The sequence below is a fragment of the Mytilus edulis genome, chromosome 14 (assembly GCF_963676685.1).
Source record: "Mytilus edulis chromosome 14, xbMytEdul2.2, whole genome shotgun sequence".
Classification (NCBI taxonomy): Eukaryota; Metazoa; Mollusca; class Bivalvia; order Mytilida; family Mytilidae; genus Mytilus; species Mytilus edulis.
The window spans coordinates 42,295,039-42,308,700 of NC_092357.1; the positions used below are offsets into that span (position 1 = coordinate 42,295,039).

Below are 13,662 nucleotides of genomic sequence, written 5' to 3' on the forward strand. Positions count from 1 at the left end.
AATATGAGCTTGCTTCTGAAATGTGCAAAACACATAACAATTGATCTGTATTCATATAGTAATAGAAAGTTTTTTTTATAGCTTGCAGATGTCAATGGTCCTGAAAGTAATTGTAATGACTATTGCTTTAACAAATGGTGTGTGTAGAAGAACACCGGTACCATACCTTCACGTGCAAGACTTGCATGTCACAGACAGTTTCCTGTTTAATTGAGCATGTGTTGACCCTGCTTTCTGAATTTAGCTATACATTCCTTTTCAGGTCATTTTTTTGTTTGGTTTCCGTCGTCTTTATTTCTAATTATAAAAGAAATCCATTTAACCCGCTATTCTTTTACTTATCCTGAAAGACCCACACCTCACTTCCTAAGTATAAGATCTACTTTTTATTTTTCTAAAATACGCCGACTATATAATATGATATGCTAATTCTGAACACCATGACATCGATGGATTAGACAAATATTGTTTTACCATGTCTGATCTCAAAGTCGCAGAGCTTGTCTGTGTTAAGGAACGAATTTTTTATTCCTTGTAAACAAAGAATTTTTTCGGGCTTGTCTTTGGTCCATGAAAAGGTAAGAGTGGTGATAAGGTACATACAACTAACCAACTAAAGGTATTTATACTCCTAATTGGCCGTTTCATAATTTAATGCATCCTGGGTAATATTTTCAAAAGCGTACACCAGAGTGTTTTGATTGGTTTAAAACGTTACAAACAATGGAAATTCAACCAATGACGTAACGTTATTTTCACTTTGGGGTACGAACAATGAAATTACCCATGATGCTTTAGATTCTGAAACGGCCAATTCGCCGTAAAGGAATATTAATTGTTCCCGGTAATTCCATTGTTTGTAGCTTAAAAAGAAAATTCCGTCAACCAACTAATTTTCGAGAACGATTTATTTTAGCGATTCTTGCGATTAGAAAAAAAAAAAACGCGAATTAAAACCAACGCGAAAAATTAAAAGCAGAATCGTTCTTTTTCTAACTACATGAAGTAAATTAAAACAATTATCGGCACAAAGGGAGATAGAAATGGCAAATTCGAAATAAAGTATCCGCGAAACAAAGTAGGTTTACAGTAAGATCATGTTATAAATTGAATGTTCATAGTTTTAGATGTTTATCAACCAAACACACCGTTTTGGTGTACACTATAGAAAATCTGGTCCAGAATAAATTAGATTTTGAATATCTTTTTATGGAATAAATTCAAAATATAACTATTGTTCAATGTTCAATGGTGAAGTTTGTTTCTGTAGTATAATGCAATACACCTAGTTGCCTGCTAGGAATTGTCAGTTCAAACCTGACCAGAAACTTCCTGTAACTGAACAATGATAAAGTTAAACTCCGTTTGCCATTTTGTAAATGTATTTTACAACGATGCATTTAAGGTTCGTTAGTTTAATCGAAAAAAGTTGTGTCAACACAACCTTAGTTTCGAACTCCGAATTATTGACAGAGTCACTCTGATAAACAAAATGCATCGCGCAAACAATTATACACAAAAAACACAACATAGAAAACAAAGGACTAAGAAACACGAACCCCACTAAATCGCTGGTGCTCCTGAAAGGTAAGCAAATCCGAATTCACGTGTGGCACACGTTGTGCTCCTCATGTTAGCACAAATCCGGTGAAAATCTTATATATATATTCAGTAGGTCAAGTTCGAGGGAAAGGGGGCGGGGTTGTAGTTACGATAATTGGAACATATTCCTTGGATCAAGGACAGTAATTTCGACTACCTCTTATAATGAAGGTGTATCGGATGGAGACATAAATGTTGCCCTTAAATAAGCCATCTACGGAACTTTCAAAAGTTTTTATTGTTTAGAGAGCATGGCACTCTCTTCACACGAGATGAATAGCTCACCATTGATATATAGTGTAAATATAAGTAGATCCTACACATCCAAACAGATTCCGCTCTTTAACGGGCGAACAATAATAAAGGTACACTCAAAACTAATTGAAGACGCCATGACAAAACACGAAAAAGATCAGACGACAAAAGACTGAGCAACACGAAAACATTATGAAAGGCAAAACGGACCTCTTTGGCATGGGTTTAAGTATACATAATTAATCGTTCCTGTCTCAGGGAAATTATCGTGTCTTTGTCTTCTTTCAAATAAAAGTGACAGTTTTACTGTTTTAATCCTAGTATCTATGATGAGATTATTTATTAATTCAAAATCTCGAAATCGGTCGAATTAGTTATCAAAGGTACCAGGGTTGTAATTTAATACGCCAGACGCGCGTTTCGTCTACATAAGACTCATCAGTGACGCTCAGATCAAAATAGTTATAAAACCAAAAGTACAAAGTTGAAAAGCATTGAGGATCCAAAAGTTGTGGCACATATAGCTCAGATAATCTATTCCTGGGATAATAAAATCTTTAGTTTTTCGAATAACTTAAATTTTTGTCAACAGGAAATTTATAAAAATGACCATATACATAAAGGCAACAGTAGTATACCGCTGTTCAAACTCATAAATCCATGGACAAAAAACAAAATCGGGGTAACAAACTAAAACTGAGGGAAACGCATTAAATATAAGAGGAGAACAACGACACAACACTACAATGTAACACACAGAGAAACGGACCAAGCTTCAGACAAAATCCCACGATTATTTTATATAATTGATATTCATGTCAACACCGAAGTGCTGCCTACTGGGCTTGTGATACCCTCGGGAACGAAACATCCACCAGCAGTGGCATCGACCCAGTGGTGTTAATAGTAATTCGAAAAGAGACAAAACAAGGTTATCGTGAAACAAGAGCTGAGGGAATCACACGAACAGTATAAGAAATAAGATCAGGTGAGTCGACAAAGTGAGCATGTCTTGTTATGTATGAACAACCCGCCATGCGCATGTCTTGTTATGTATGAACAACCCGCCATGCGAAGATCTGCTGCAGTCTGTTGAATAATCTGATAAGCCAACAGATGCATGTCAACATGTGAATGTTATTTTGAATCTTATGGGAACACATGTACATAAAAAAAAATATTTTGTTTGCGTAACCCAACGTTAAGTGAGTTTTTTGTAGGAAGACATTGACAGAGCTTAATTTATTCTAATTCAGGTTTCAACAAATATGGTGGATGTGCTAAAACCAGGATTAACACCAAACAATGTATTTTCAAAAAAAACAGAACAATTGAATAACAGGAATAGTTATCCAAACACTTCGTAAAAGATAACAAATAACTATCGACTGCAGTGTTTGTGTTTGTCATATTTGTTTTTCGTAAACTGTTTTGTTATAAACAAAGCCATTAGTTTGAATCTTTTTATATTTTTCATAACGAGGCATATTGTAGCCGATCGTATGGTATGTGTTTTTCTCATTGTTTATGGTCGTACGATTGCTAATAATTGCATTCATCTACTTCATTTGATCTTCGATGGATAGTTGTCTCATAGGCAGTCACATCACGACTCATTTTGTTTGTATTATCAGAATTCTAAATAATTCGGTATAATTTTTCATTATTTTAAATGACAATGCGAGCGATCCAATTAAGCAATTATCATAGATTAAGGGAAGGGTCTTTGCACTCGTGTATTTTTGTCCATATATTAACACAATTGAAAGGGTAGATGATACGGGTATCACCTGCTAAAGTCGTGTTGAATTTCACTGTTGCATTTTAAAAAATGCCTGTAAAATTTGTCAAAATATAAAATGCCTGAATATTACATGCATTTAAGTGAATGTCTAAATTTTCAGGCATTTAACGAAATGCGTATAGGTAGGAAATGCCTGTCAAATATATATTGTTCGTGTTTCTCAGGTTTTAGTTGCCGATGTCGTTTTTGTGGACTTGTTAGATGATGTTCTTTCAAAACATAATTCAAAATTTGGTGACTATGTTGAACGCATCTATCTCATTGAACTAGAGATAAAGGATACAACAGATACAGTTAAGTCAGCCTAATATCTTGACGTACATCTAGAAATTGACACTGAAGGTCGATTGAAAACAAAACTTCACGACAAAAGAGATGATTTCAGCTTTCCAATTGTGAACTTTCAATTTCTAAGTAGCAACATTCCAACAGCACCAACATACGGTGTATATATCTCCCAATTGATACGATATTTCCGTGCTCGCATTTCCTATCATGATTTTCCTGATAGAGGGTTGTTGCTCAAAAGGAAGCTTTTAAATCAAGAGTTCCAAATGGTGAAGTTGAAGTCATCATTTTGTAAATTTTACGGACGCCATCACGAGTTGGTTGACCGTTATGGAATAACCGTTTCACAAATGATATCGGATAAGTTCCTTACGTCGTTACTACAATCCCCTTCTCCTTCATGAATGTCACCTACCGAATAAGACTATTTACCGGATTTGATATCTCACAATCAGCACGATGGGTGCCACATGTGGGGCAGGATCTGCTGACCCTTCGGGAGCACCTGAGATCACCACCAGTTTTTGGTGGGTTCGTGTTGTTTATTCTTTAGTTTTCTATGTTGTGTCATGTGTACTATTGTTTGTCTGTTTGTCCTTTTCGTTTTTAGCCAAGGCGTTGTCAGTTTGTTTTCGATTTATGAGTTTGACTGTCTCTCTGGTATCTTTCGTTCCTCTTTTACTTCTCTTTTCGTGATTTTCATGGCGATGTCAATTTTCCTTTCACTTATTGTTTTTAAATTACCCTTTGAATCTTTTACTCTTTGTTTATTCAATTTGTTTATCCGTCCTTCCATTCGTTCATCCACTAGTTATTTTCTTCCAATTTTTCTCATGTACTATTGAACAGAATTGATACATTTCTGGAAGAACAGGAAGTAAGAACCCAGTTATTGTTGGAGTTTTAAAATTCAATTGAACACGTTTACATTGTGTTGGAGCTACAAGAGTTTAGATGCATTTCACATTGGCTTCATTGTTAAAAGTTGCACATTAATCAGTATTTCTGCACTTGCATAATTTATTTCTTCGTTGATTTTGAAAAATTCTCAAATCTAAAAATCTAGAGATCTCCATCAGGAATATTTTATATTGCAGGTACTATCAACTGCACACTCCTTTTGTGTGTCACTTCCTGTAAATTACAGACATTTTACTTAATTTCTTTCGGTTATTCTGTATTAAGGTGGTGTGGGTATCTTTTGCCATTTTGGATTGTAAACACAGAGAATCTAATGTCCAGATAACTAATATGAATTTGCATTTAAAAGAACAAATTTATAAGATTTTAACTTAAAAATATATATTTTTACCAGTGTAGATTACTTTTGCAAGATTTTTAAATGTTTTTAAATTGGCATTTTAAGGGGGAGTAGCTCTGAAATAGTGCATTTTCTGAAGGAATTTAAATGGAATTTGCTATCTTTCCTTTTGATATTCTGAAAGCAAAATTATATCATTTAGTTTAGCTTCTAATCACATAATGATGGTTTTTTTGGGTATAATCCATCCAAATTTGTCATTTTGTCACAACCTGTAGCTTAAGAAAATGCGCGGTGACCTATTATTTTTATTATGTTTATGAACATATATCAATATATACTACGTTTTGGTAAAGTATGAACAAATTCTATCAATATTAATTTCGACACCCATGCAATCTTATGTGGTGCAAACCTGTAAGCAGAATAAATTATGTTAATCAACTTCAATGGAAAATAGTAATAGCAATAGTAAATTCATCGTCTGAGAAATCTGAACATTTAATTGAAATTATATTTCATCTTAGTCAATTTTCAGTCATTCTTAACAATGGCTGTATTTCAGTACTTGCAGTCCTTTCAGTACTTTTCAGTAGCGTTTCAGACACTTTTGAAGTACTAGTATGATGTTGATGTAACCTGTAAATTAAAACTGCAGAACAACCTGATCACAAACTAGTCAGATTTTTATTTACTGCAAGAAGCAGTTCTGTATTTACTGCAGTGGGTAGATCTGAAAATAAACTGAACGACTGAAAATCGCTTAATGATTTATTGATCAGTCTTTTAAGAGTTCTTGGGACAAAAATTGATTTAATAGCGGTATATAACAAATGGCTAATACTGATAAAGACCCTAGCTTTAATAATGTTGGAACAACCCTGGTTATATGTGGTGAAGTTGAACTACGCAATGTTGTCAAAATACTGGAAACTGTATTCTCTGAGCAGATATCTGATGAGGATGAAGTTTAGTCCAGAAAATACAACTATGCTGTTTTGAAATCCCCCATTAAGAATGGTTAAAAGAAATTATATATATAAAAAAATAGTTATTTCTGATAAAATAGCATGACGCATATAGATCTTGATTGTCAATTGAAAAACTCAGACATTTTTGAGTAATCAAACGTAATGTGAAGTAAAGTTGATTACTGTGTTAAAAAGTCAAAAAGCAACATTCCATGGATTTAATTCCAAACGGAAGCCCTTTATAAATTGACAAAATCAAAAGTTCAAACACATCAAACGAGTGGGAAACAACTGCCCTATTTCTGACTTGGTCACGCATTTTTTGCGCAAATACTAGATTTCAATCCTGTAATCAATGATGAGTTTATTTACAACAACTGGGTTTATGCCACTGCTGGTGGAGTTTATATTCCCCGAGGGGATCACCAGCCCAGTAGTCAGCACTTATGTTTTTCGACATGAATTATCTATAATATGGTCATAGCTATAAATTACCTGTGAACAAAACTTTTAATTTTTGAAATTCTAAGGCTCTTAAACCTGGTTTTAAAGCAGCAACACATCTCACTTGTATGACAGTCACATATAATTCCATTATACTGAAACTAATGTGTGAGCAAAACAAACAGACATAATAGGGAAAAAACGTCAAAAATAGGGGTATAACATTTAATATCATTTTATAATCTTACAAAGTAAAGTGTGTTTCCTGTGTCTATGCTCTCTGAAAAATTATGTGAAATTCTATATTGAAAACATGTGGATGTCTACAATTTCTTGTGGTTTGTCTATATATTGGGAGAAAAGTATTTACTTTCAAGTTCTAACTTCTTAATTATTTTTTTCAGTCTATTAATTAATAAAATACAAGAGTATGCACTTCAATCAATTAACATCTCAATGAAGACTATTTGTAAACATTTTTTCTTACATAATATTTTATCTTTATCATATCATTACAGATCTTTTAACGTTGTACTTTTCTGTTCAGGCACCTGTTGAATATATGTATGATGTAATTGGGATTGTCAGTGGTTCTCTCTGGGTATTTCCGGCTACCTCCTACGATAAAAACGTGCCTCTTTGATATAGTAAAAAAAGAGGGGCGAAAGATACCAGAGGGACAGTCAAACTCATAGAGTAAAATAAACTGATAACGACATGGCTAAAAATAAAAAGACAAACAGACTGAAATAAAAAAACAAAACTTTTTGACATATCAAAATATTGTTTTTTCGAAAAAATAAAATGATATTAATTTTTGGTCCAAAGTCATCATTAAGAAAGGGAGTATATTTTAAATCGATTTTCAAAACAGACTTTCCCCAAGCATGGGTCTTAAGTTTTTTTCTGGACGTTAATGTACATAGTCATATCTCATTTCCACAAATATCCATCAAATAACAAAAATGATGCCTTGCAATGAACTCATCTTTGTACTCCTTTGAATTCAATAGTTTGAGAAAAAGTAAGGCGAAATATACCATAGGGACATTCAAATTCATAAGAATGAAATAAACTGACAACGCCATGGCTAAAAAGGAAAATTACAAATAGACAAATAATGGTACACAAAAAACAACATGAAAAACTGAAGATGGAGGGAGCAACTCTTTGCATCCCTAAAACAGAGAGGGTGGACATTATATATACTTGTCCTGATTATGGATAGATGAATTATGTGTCAGACTTTGTCACACTGATATTTTTAGACGTTACTAAGTTGTAAAACTTGTGTCTGATCCTTTTGTCATTTTGAACAATAAAATATGTTTAAACTACTGATATTTTTATCTGCAAAAGTATCAAACCGATACAAAATTTGCTTGTGAAACTCTATATCCTGGAATTTCTGGAATTCTGTTTGTTCTTTTCATCAGGTACAAATCATAAATGAATTACTTGGTTGTTTCTCCAATTAACTAAATACACTTTTTTGCAAATATGAAGCCACAAGTGTACACTATTTTATATCGATAAGTTAAGCGCTTTTCGAATGATTTTTACCGTTTGTAATTATGTTGTACTGTTACACCGCTGTCCCAAGTTAGGGGAGGGTTTGATAGCAGCAAACATGGTTAACGTTTGATACATTGTGACTTGGAGGAAGAGTTGTCTCGTTGGCACTCATACCACATCTTATTATTTATAATAACCTCACCACATTAAGCATATACATGTCCCAAGTCAGAATTCTGTAAACCAGTGGTTTCAGAGGTGTTATAAATCTTTGAAAAAGTTTAATTATAAATATGCTTTATGCTCAACAATTGGCGATTTTATAATCAAAATTGGCAAATATTTTCTGCTCAATAAGTGTATGATCAGGTTTATACGATATGATATATATTTTTATTTACAAAAAATTAAAGCGTCTAAAATTCAATAGATATAGTCGTCTTAAATAGTAAATGCAAATACAAGGGGAAGATTGAAACAAGTTTTCCTAATCAGCAAAATACAATAATGCGAATTTTCCTACCCAAATCATTTTATAAAACAAGTAACTCATAAACAAACTTGACCATAAAAGAGGGAGGTTTGGCATGCCACAAAACCAGGTTCAACCCACATTTTTTTCCTTTAAAAATGTCCTGTACCAAGTCAGGAATATGGCCATTGTTATATTATAGTTCGTTTATGTGTGTGTGTTACATTTTAACGGTGTGTTTCCGTTGTGAGTTTTGAACAGCGGTATACTACTGTTGTCTTTATTTAACCACGGTAGCTAACGGGAGGTACCACGTTTATAATTAAAAAATTCAAAACTTAAGCATATAAGCATTGGCGGACGACTAAGACCCCACAAACAGCCTCTTAGGAAAAAGAGACCGAAGGTATGGGTTATCGTAAAGTAGTCTAAAAGAAAACCCCAGGGCATAACAAAAAGTAAAACAGTATAATTACAAAAATTATGTCATGTTTTTGCTGAAAACTACAAAGGAAAAACAAAAAGTATGTCAGAGAGCAACCAAAGAAAACCAATGAATTACTGACTACTGACTTATGTTAGAAACATTTGAACGAATATTGGTTAAACATGCCGTTAGGTGTTCGACACTCCCTTTACCTGTTTATGGGTATTCGTCCAAATGAAGATATTCTGAAAAATGTATTGAATCATCTTGTATGTAGAATTTGGAGGAAATAGAGTAAAGAACGCTTAAAACATATAGATGTTTACTTTTTTTAAAGGACGAAGATTCCTTTTCTAATTGGAAAGGCATGACTGAAGTAAAATGGTAAAATAAAAAAAATATCGAACTCGTGGGGAAATTGAAAACGGAATGTCCATTATCAACACATCAAACGAATAAAAAAAAAACCAACTGTCATATTTATGATTTGGTACAGGCATTTCCGTATGAAGAAAATGGTACATTAAACTTGTTTTATTATCTAGCTCTCACTTGTATGACAGTCGCATAAAATTTCATTATATTGACACCAATGTGTAAACAAAACAAACAAGACATAATAGGTAAAATGTCCAACAATTTGGCAAACTCCGAAACAGTGGTGACGTTGCTTCGCTAAACTATCATTAAAGTCAACGTAGCGTAGTAAAGAGGACGTAACCGCTGTTTCGGAGTTCGACAATTTGGTACAACAGTCGGCATTTTGATTTCCAGTTAACATGTCATGACTTTTTTTCAAAATATGTCTTTTCAGATGTTTGTATCTGTTAACTTTTGTTAGTGTGTTTCTGGTTCATCGATATAAATTTTCTTCTCCTTTTATATAGGTTTTTTTATATACACTTATTTAGAACCATAACTTTAAAGTACCTATAAACGAGTTATATATTAGTAGGTTTTCTATACTTTACACTTAAAGAACAACAGAGATGCGTATACAAAAGTAGCCGTGTACTCATATTATTTCATGTACTTAAAGTGAGACACTTTCCTGCTCACTTTCCTGACACGTGATCTCTACATTCTTAAATATAAAAAGTTGATAGTTTCTTTCCTAAATAGTACCTCATTTAACTTTTGGAATTTCCTCGATGTCTGAATAGCTAAGATATATTTTTTGAGCTGTGAACTCATATGATTTCATGTATATAGAGTAAGACATTATCCGGACACGTGTCCTTCAAATTTTTCGATATAAGTATTTGATCGTTTCTTTCCCAAATGGAACCTCATTCAACTTTTCACATTTCCTCTTCAGAATCGTTTTTAGCAAGTCACCATGCTGAAAAGCTACGATATATATTCGTTTAACTTTGAACTCATATTCTTTCCTGCAAGACATAATCTGGACACATGTCCTTCAAATTTTTCGATATAAATATTTGATCGTGTCTTTCCTAAATAGTACCTCTTTCAACTTTTGACATTTCCTATTCAAAATTTGTTTTTTGACAGTCCTCGATCTCTGAAAGCTACGATATATTCTTTATTGCGTTTCATAAATTTGTAATTATTAAGAAGCAAAGTACCGCATATTGCGTCAAATTCTTTATAGCTTCTTTCTTTTGATAGAGATCAATCGACTTCATGAATGAACTCCAAAAGTTTCCTAAACAGATAAATAAAAGACAATCAGACATAGGTTACATTTCACAAATAGGGGTACAGCAGCCAGCAATGTTATTTCTAGGTAACATGCCATGAACTTTTTCAAAATGTTTCTTTACAGATGTTTTTGTTTTCCTGTTTACATTTGTTAGTTAGCCTAGTTAGTTTCTGGTTCATCGATGTTTATTTTCTGTCTCCTTTTATATAGCTTGTTTTAATGTACACTAGTGTAAACCCTTAACTTCAAGGTACTTTGAAACAAGTTCTGTATTAGTATGTTTTTCAATGCTTACCATTTAAAGAACTAAAAACATACGTATACAAAACTAGCTATGTTAATCATATTCTTTCATGTTCCTAAAGTGATCCCGATACGTGCTCTATAGATTCTTGAATATAAACATTTGATAGTTTCTTTCCCATATTGAACCTCATTCAACTTTTGACATTTCCTCTTCAAACTCTATTTTTGCTAGTCACCGACGTCTGAAGAGCTACGATATATTCTTTGAGCAATGAACTCATATGCTTTCATGTATAAGAGTAAGACATTATTCGGACACGTGCCCTTCAAATTTTTCGATATAAGTATTTGATAGATTCCTTTCCAAATAGAACCTCATTCAAATTTTGACATTTACTCTTCAAAATCTTATTTTGCAAGTCACCAATGTCTGAAAAGCTACGATATATTATTTGAGCAGTGAACTCATATGCTTTCATGTATATAGAGTACGACATTATCCGGACACGTGATCTCTAGATTCTCAAATGTAGATATTTGATCATTTCTTTCCCAAATGGTTCCTCATTCAACTTTTGACATTTCCTCTTCAAAATCTTTTTTTTTTTTTTTTTTTTTGCTAGTCACCGACTTCTAAAAAGTACGATATATTCATGTAACTTTGAACGCATATGCTTTTATGTATATAGAGTAAGCCATTATCCGGACACGTGTCCTACAAATTTTTTGATATAAATATTTGATAAGTTTCTTTCCCAAATGATTCCTCATTCAACTTTTGACATTTCCTCTCCAAAATCCTTTTTTGCAAGTCACCGACGTCTGAAAAGCTACGATATATTCTTTATTGCGTTTCATAAATTTGTAATTATTAAGAAGCAAAGTACCGCATATTGCGTCAAATTCTTTATAACTTCTTTCTTTTGATAGAGATCAATCGACTTCATGAATGAACTTCAAGAGTTCCTCAACAGATAAATAAAAGGCATAATCCGCATGCAAATATCATAGATAAAATAATTGGCACTTTCAAATATCTCCGAGGTGAAAAGCTGAAGATGAAATAAAAATATACCATAAGATTGAAAATAATAAATCTTGCTTTGCTTATTTTGATATTTAATTTCATTTTAAAAGAGAATTAATGTATTTTTAATAGTTTTGTTAATTTATGTATTTTTATTTTTCGAAAGAGTTGGGTTGGAGTATTGTGTTTTTTAATAAGTTTAATAAACTGAAAGTTGTATTGATCATTTAACCGATTGTTCTTCGTAGCAAAATTTAAAATTCATTTTATTGCTAATCTAAGGACCGTGTTTGCTGACCATCATTGTCACAGATGATCAGATACATTGTTTTAAACTTGTTTAATAGCAAATGATTATATTGAAAATTACACTGCTGTTGTTTTTTATTTATAAAAAGTTATATCACAAAAATAAGGAACTCCGAGGAAAAACCAATCGGATAGTTCCAAATCACATGGCAAAATCAAATGACAAAACACATCAAACGAATGGACGACAACTGTCGTATTCCTGACTAGGTACAGGCATTTTCAAATGTAGAAAATGGTGGATTGAACCTTGTTTTATAGCGCTAAACCTCTCACTTTTACAACAGTCTCCTCAAATTCTGTTATATTTACAACGATGCATGAACAAAATAGACATAATAAATAACATATTCAAAATATGGGTACAGCAGTCAGTGTTACAATCTTAAAACAAACAATTTTACAAAAAAGCTTATTTTACGGTTATAATTATCATATTTTCATTATAATTTTAGGGAAGACATGTTCTCTGGAAATACAGAAAAGGTTTTTTTTTTTTTTTTGTAAATGTGACGTATTTGTTTTGTTTATTGTTAATTTGTGCTATTTAGTAGCAATCCATGTGGATCTTTATATTAGAAATATATTTTTTCTTATTCTTTCAACAAAAAAGAGAAGTTATTCGCTTTAAATCATTGTTCCTATATTTAAAAATATATGGGTAATTTTCTTTTTTTGTGCCCTAAAATGAAAATAACGTCACGTATTTGGTTGACTTCCCATTGTGTAGGATATTTGAACCAACTACAACCGTTTGATGTACACTTTTAAATATATTTCCCAGAATGCAGTTTAGATTCTGAAACTGCTATTTGCATTAAAAGATTTTTAAAAGTATATCCAATGGGTGCTTAGACATAAATGTATGAAGTTTGAGATTAAAATGATAAAGATCTTTGATGATTTAACGATAAATATTATGTATGAAAAATCTTTTAGAAATAAGTATTAATTGAAAGGTTTATTGTTAGAAGTTCATCCTCTAATTTTTATATAATAATTTTGAAAATTTTGAATTATATAGAGACAGGAACTTGGAAGGTTAGACATTACTGCCAAAATACCAGCAAACCATACATTAAAACTGTAGACAAGCACGTTTTTTCAATATATGTAAATTGCACATACTTATTTTAAAGAGAGGCTTCACATGTAGTAAGCAACTTATAGGTATCAAAAGATTTGACTCATTAAATATGTTTTGTGTTGTTCAATTAACAATTTTAATTGATTTGCGTCAATATATACTTAAAAGTATTCGCAATTCATATTGAGGCTAACTTCCGTGTGATATAAGTTCATAGAATATAAGTTAAATAATTAAACTAATTCAACTGGTTCCACTAAGTCAAATAGTCCGGTGTCAGGATACATC

At 32.3% G+C, this 13,662-nt stretch overlaps 1 protein-coding gene across 1 annotated transcript in view; it reads left to right on the top strand.

Annotated features, from left to right (window-relative positions):
- Positions 1-13,662, top strand: part of LOC139502590 (protein Wnt-6-like) — a 466,832-nt gene that overhangs the window by 145,140 nt on the left and 308,030 nt on the right. The gene's annotated exons all lie outside the window — the stretch shown is intronic.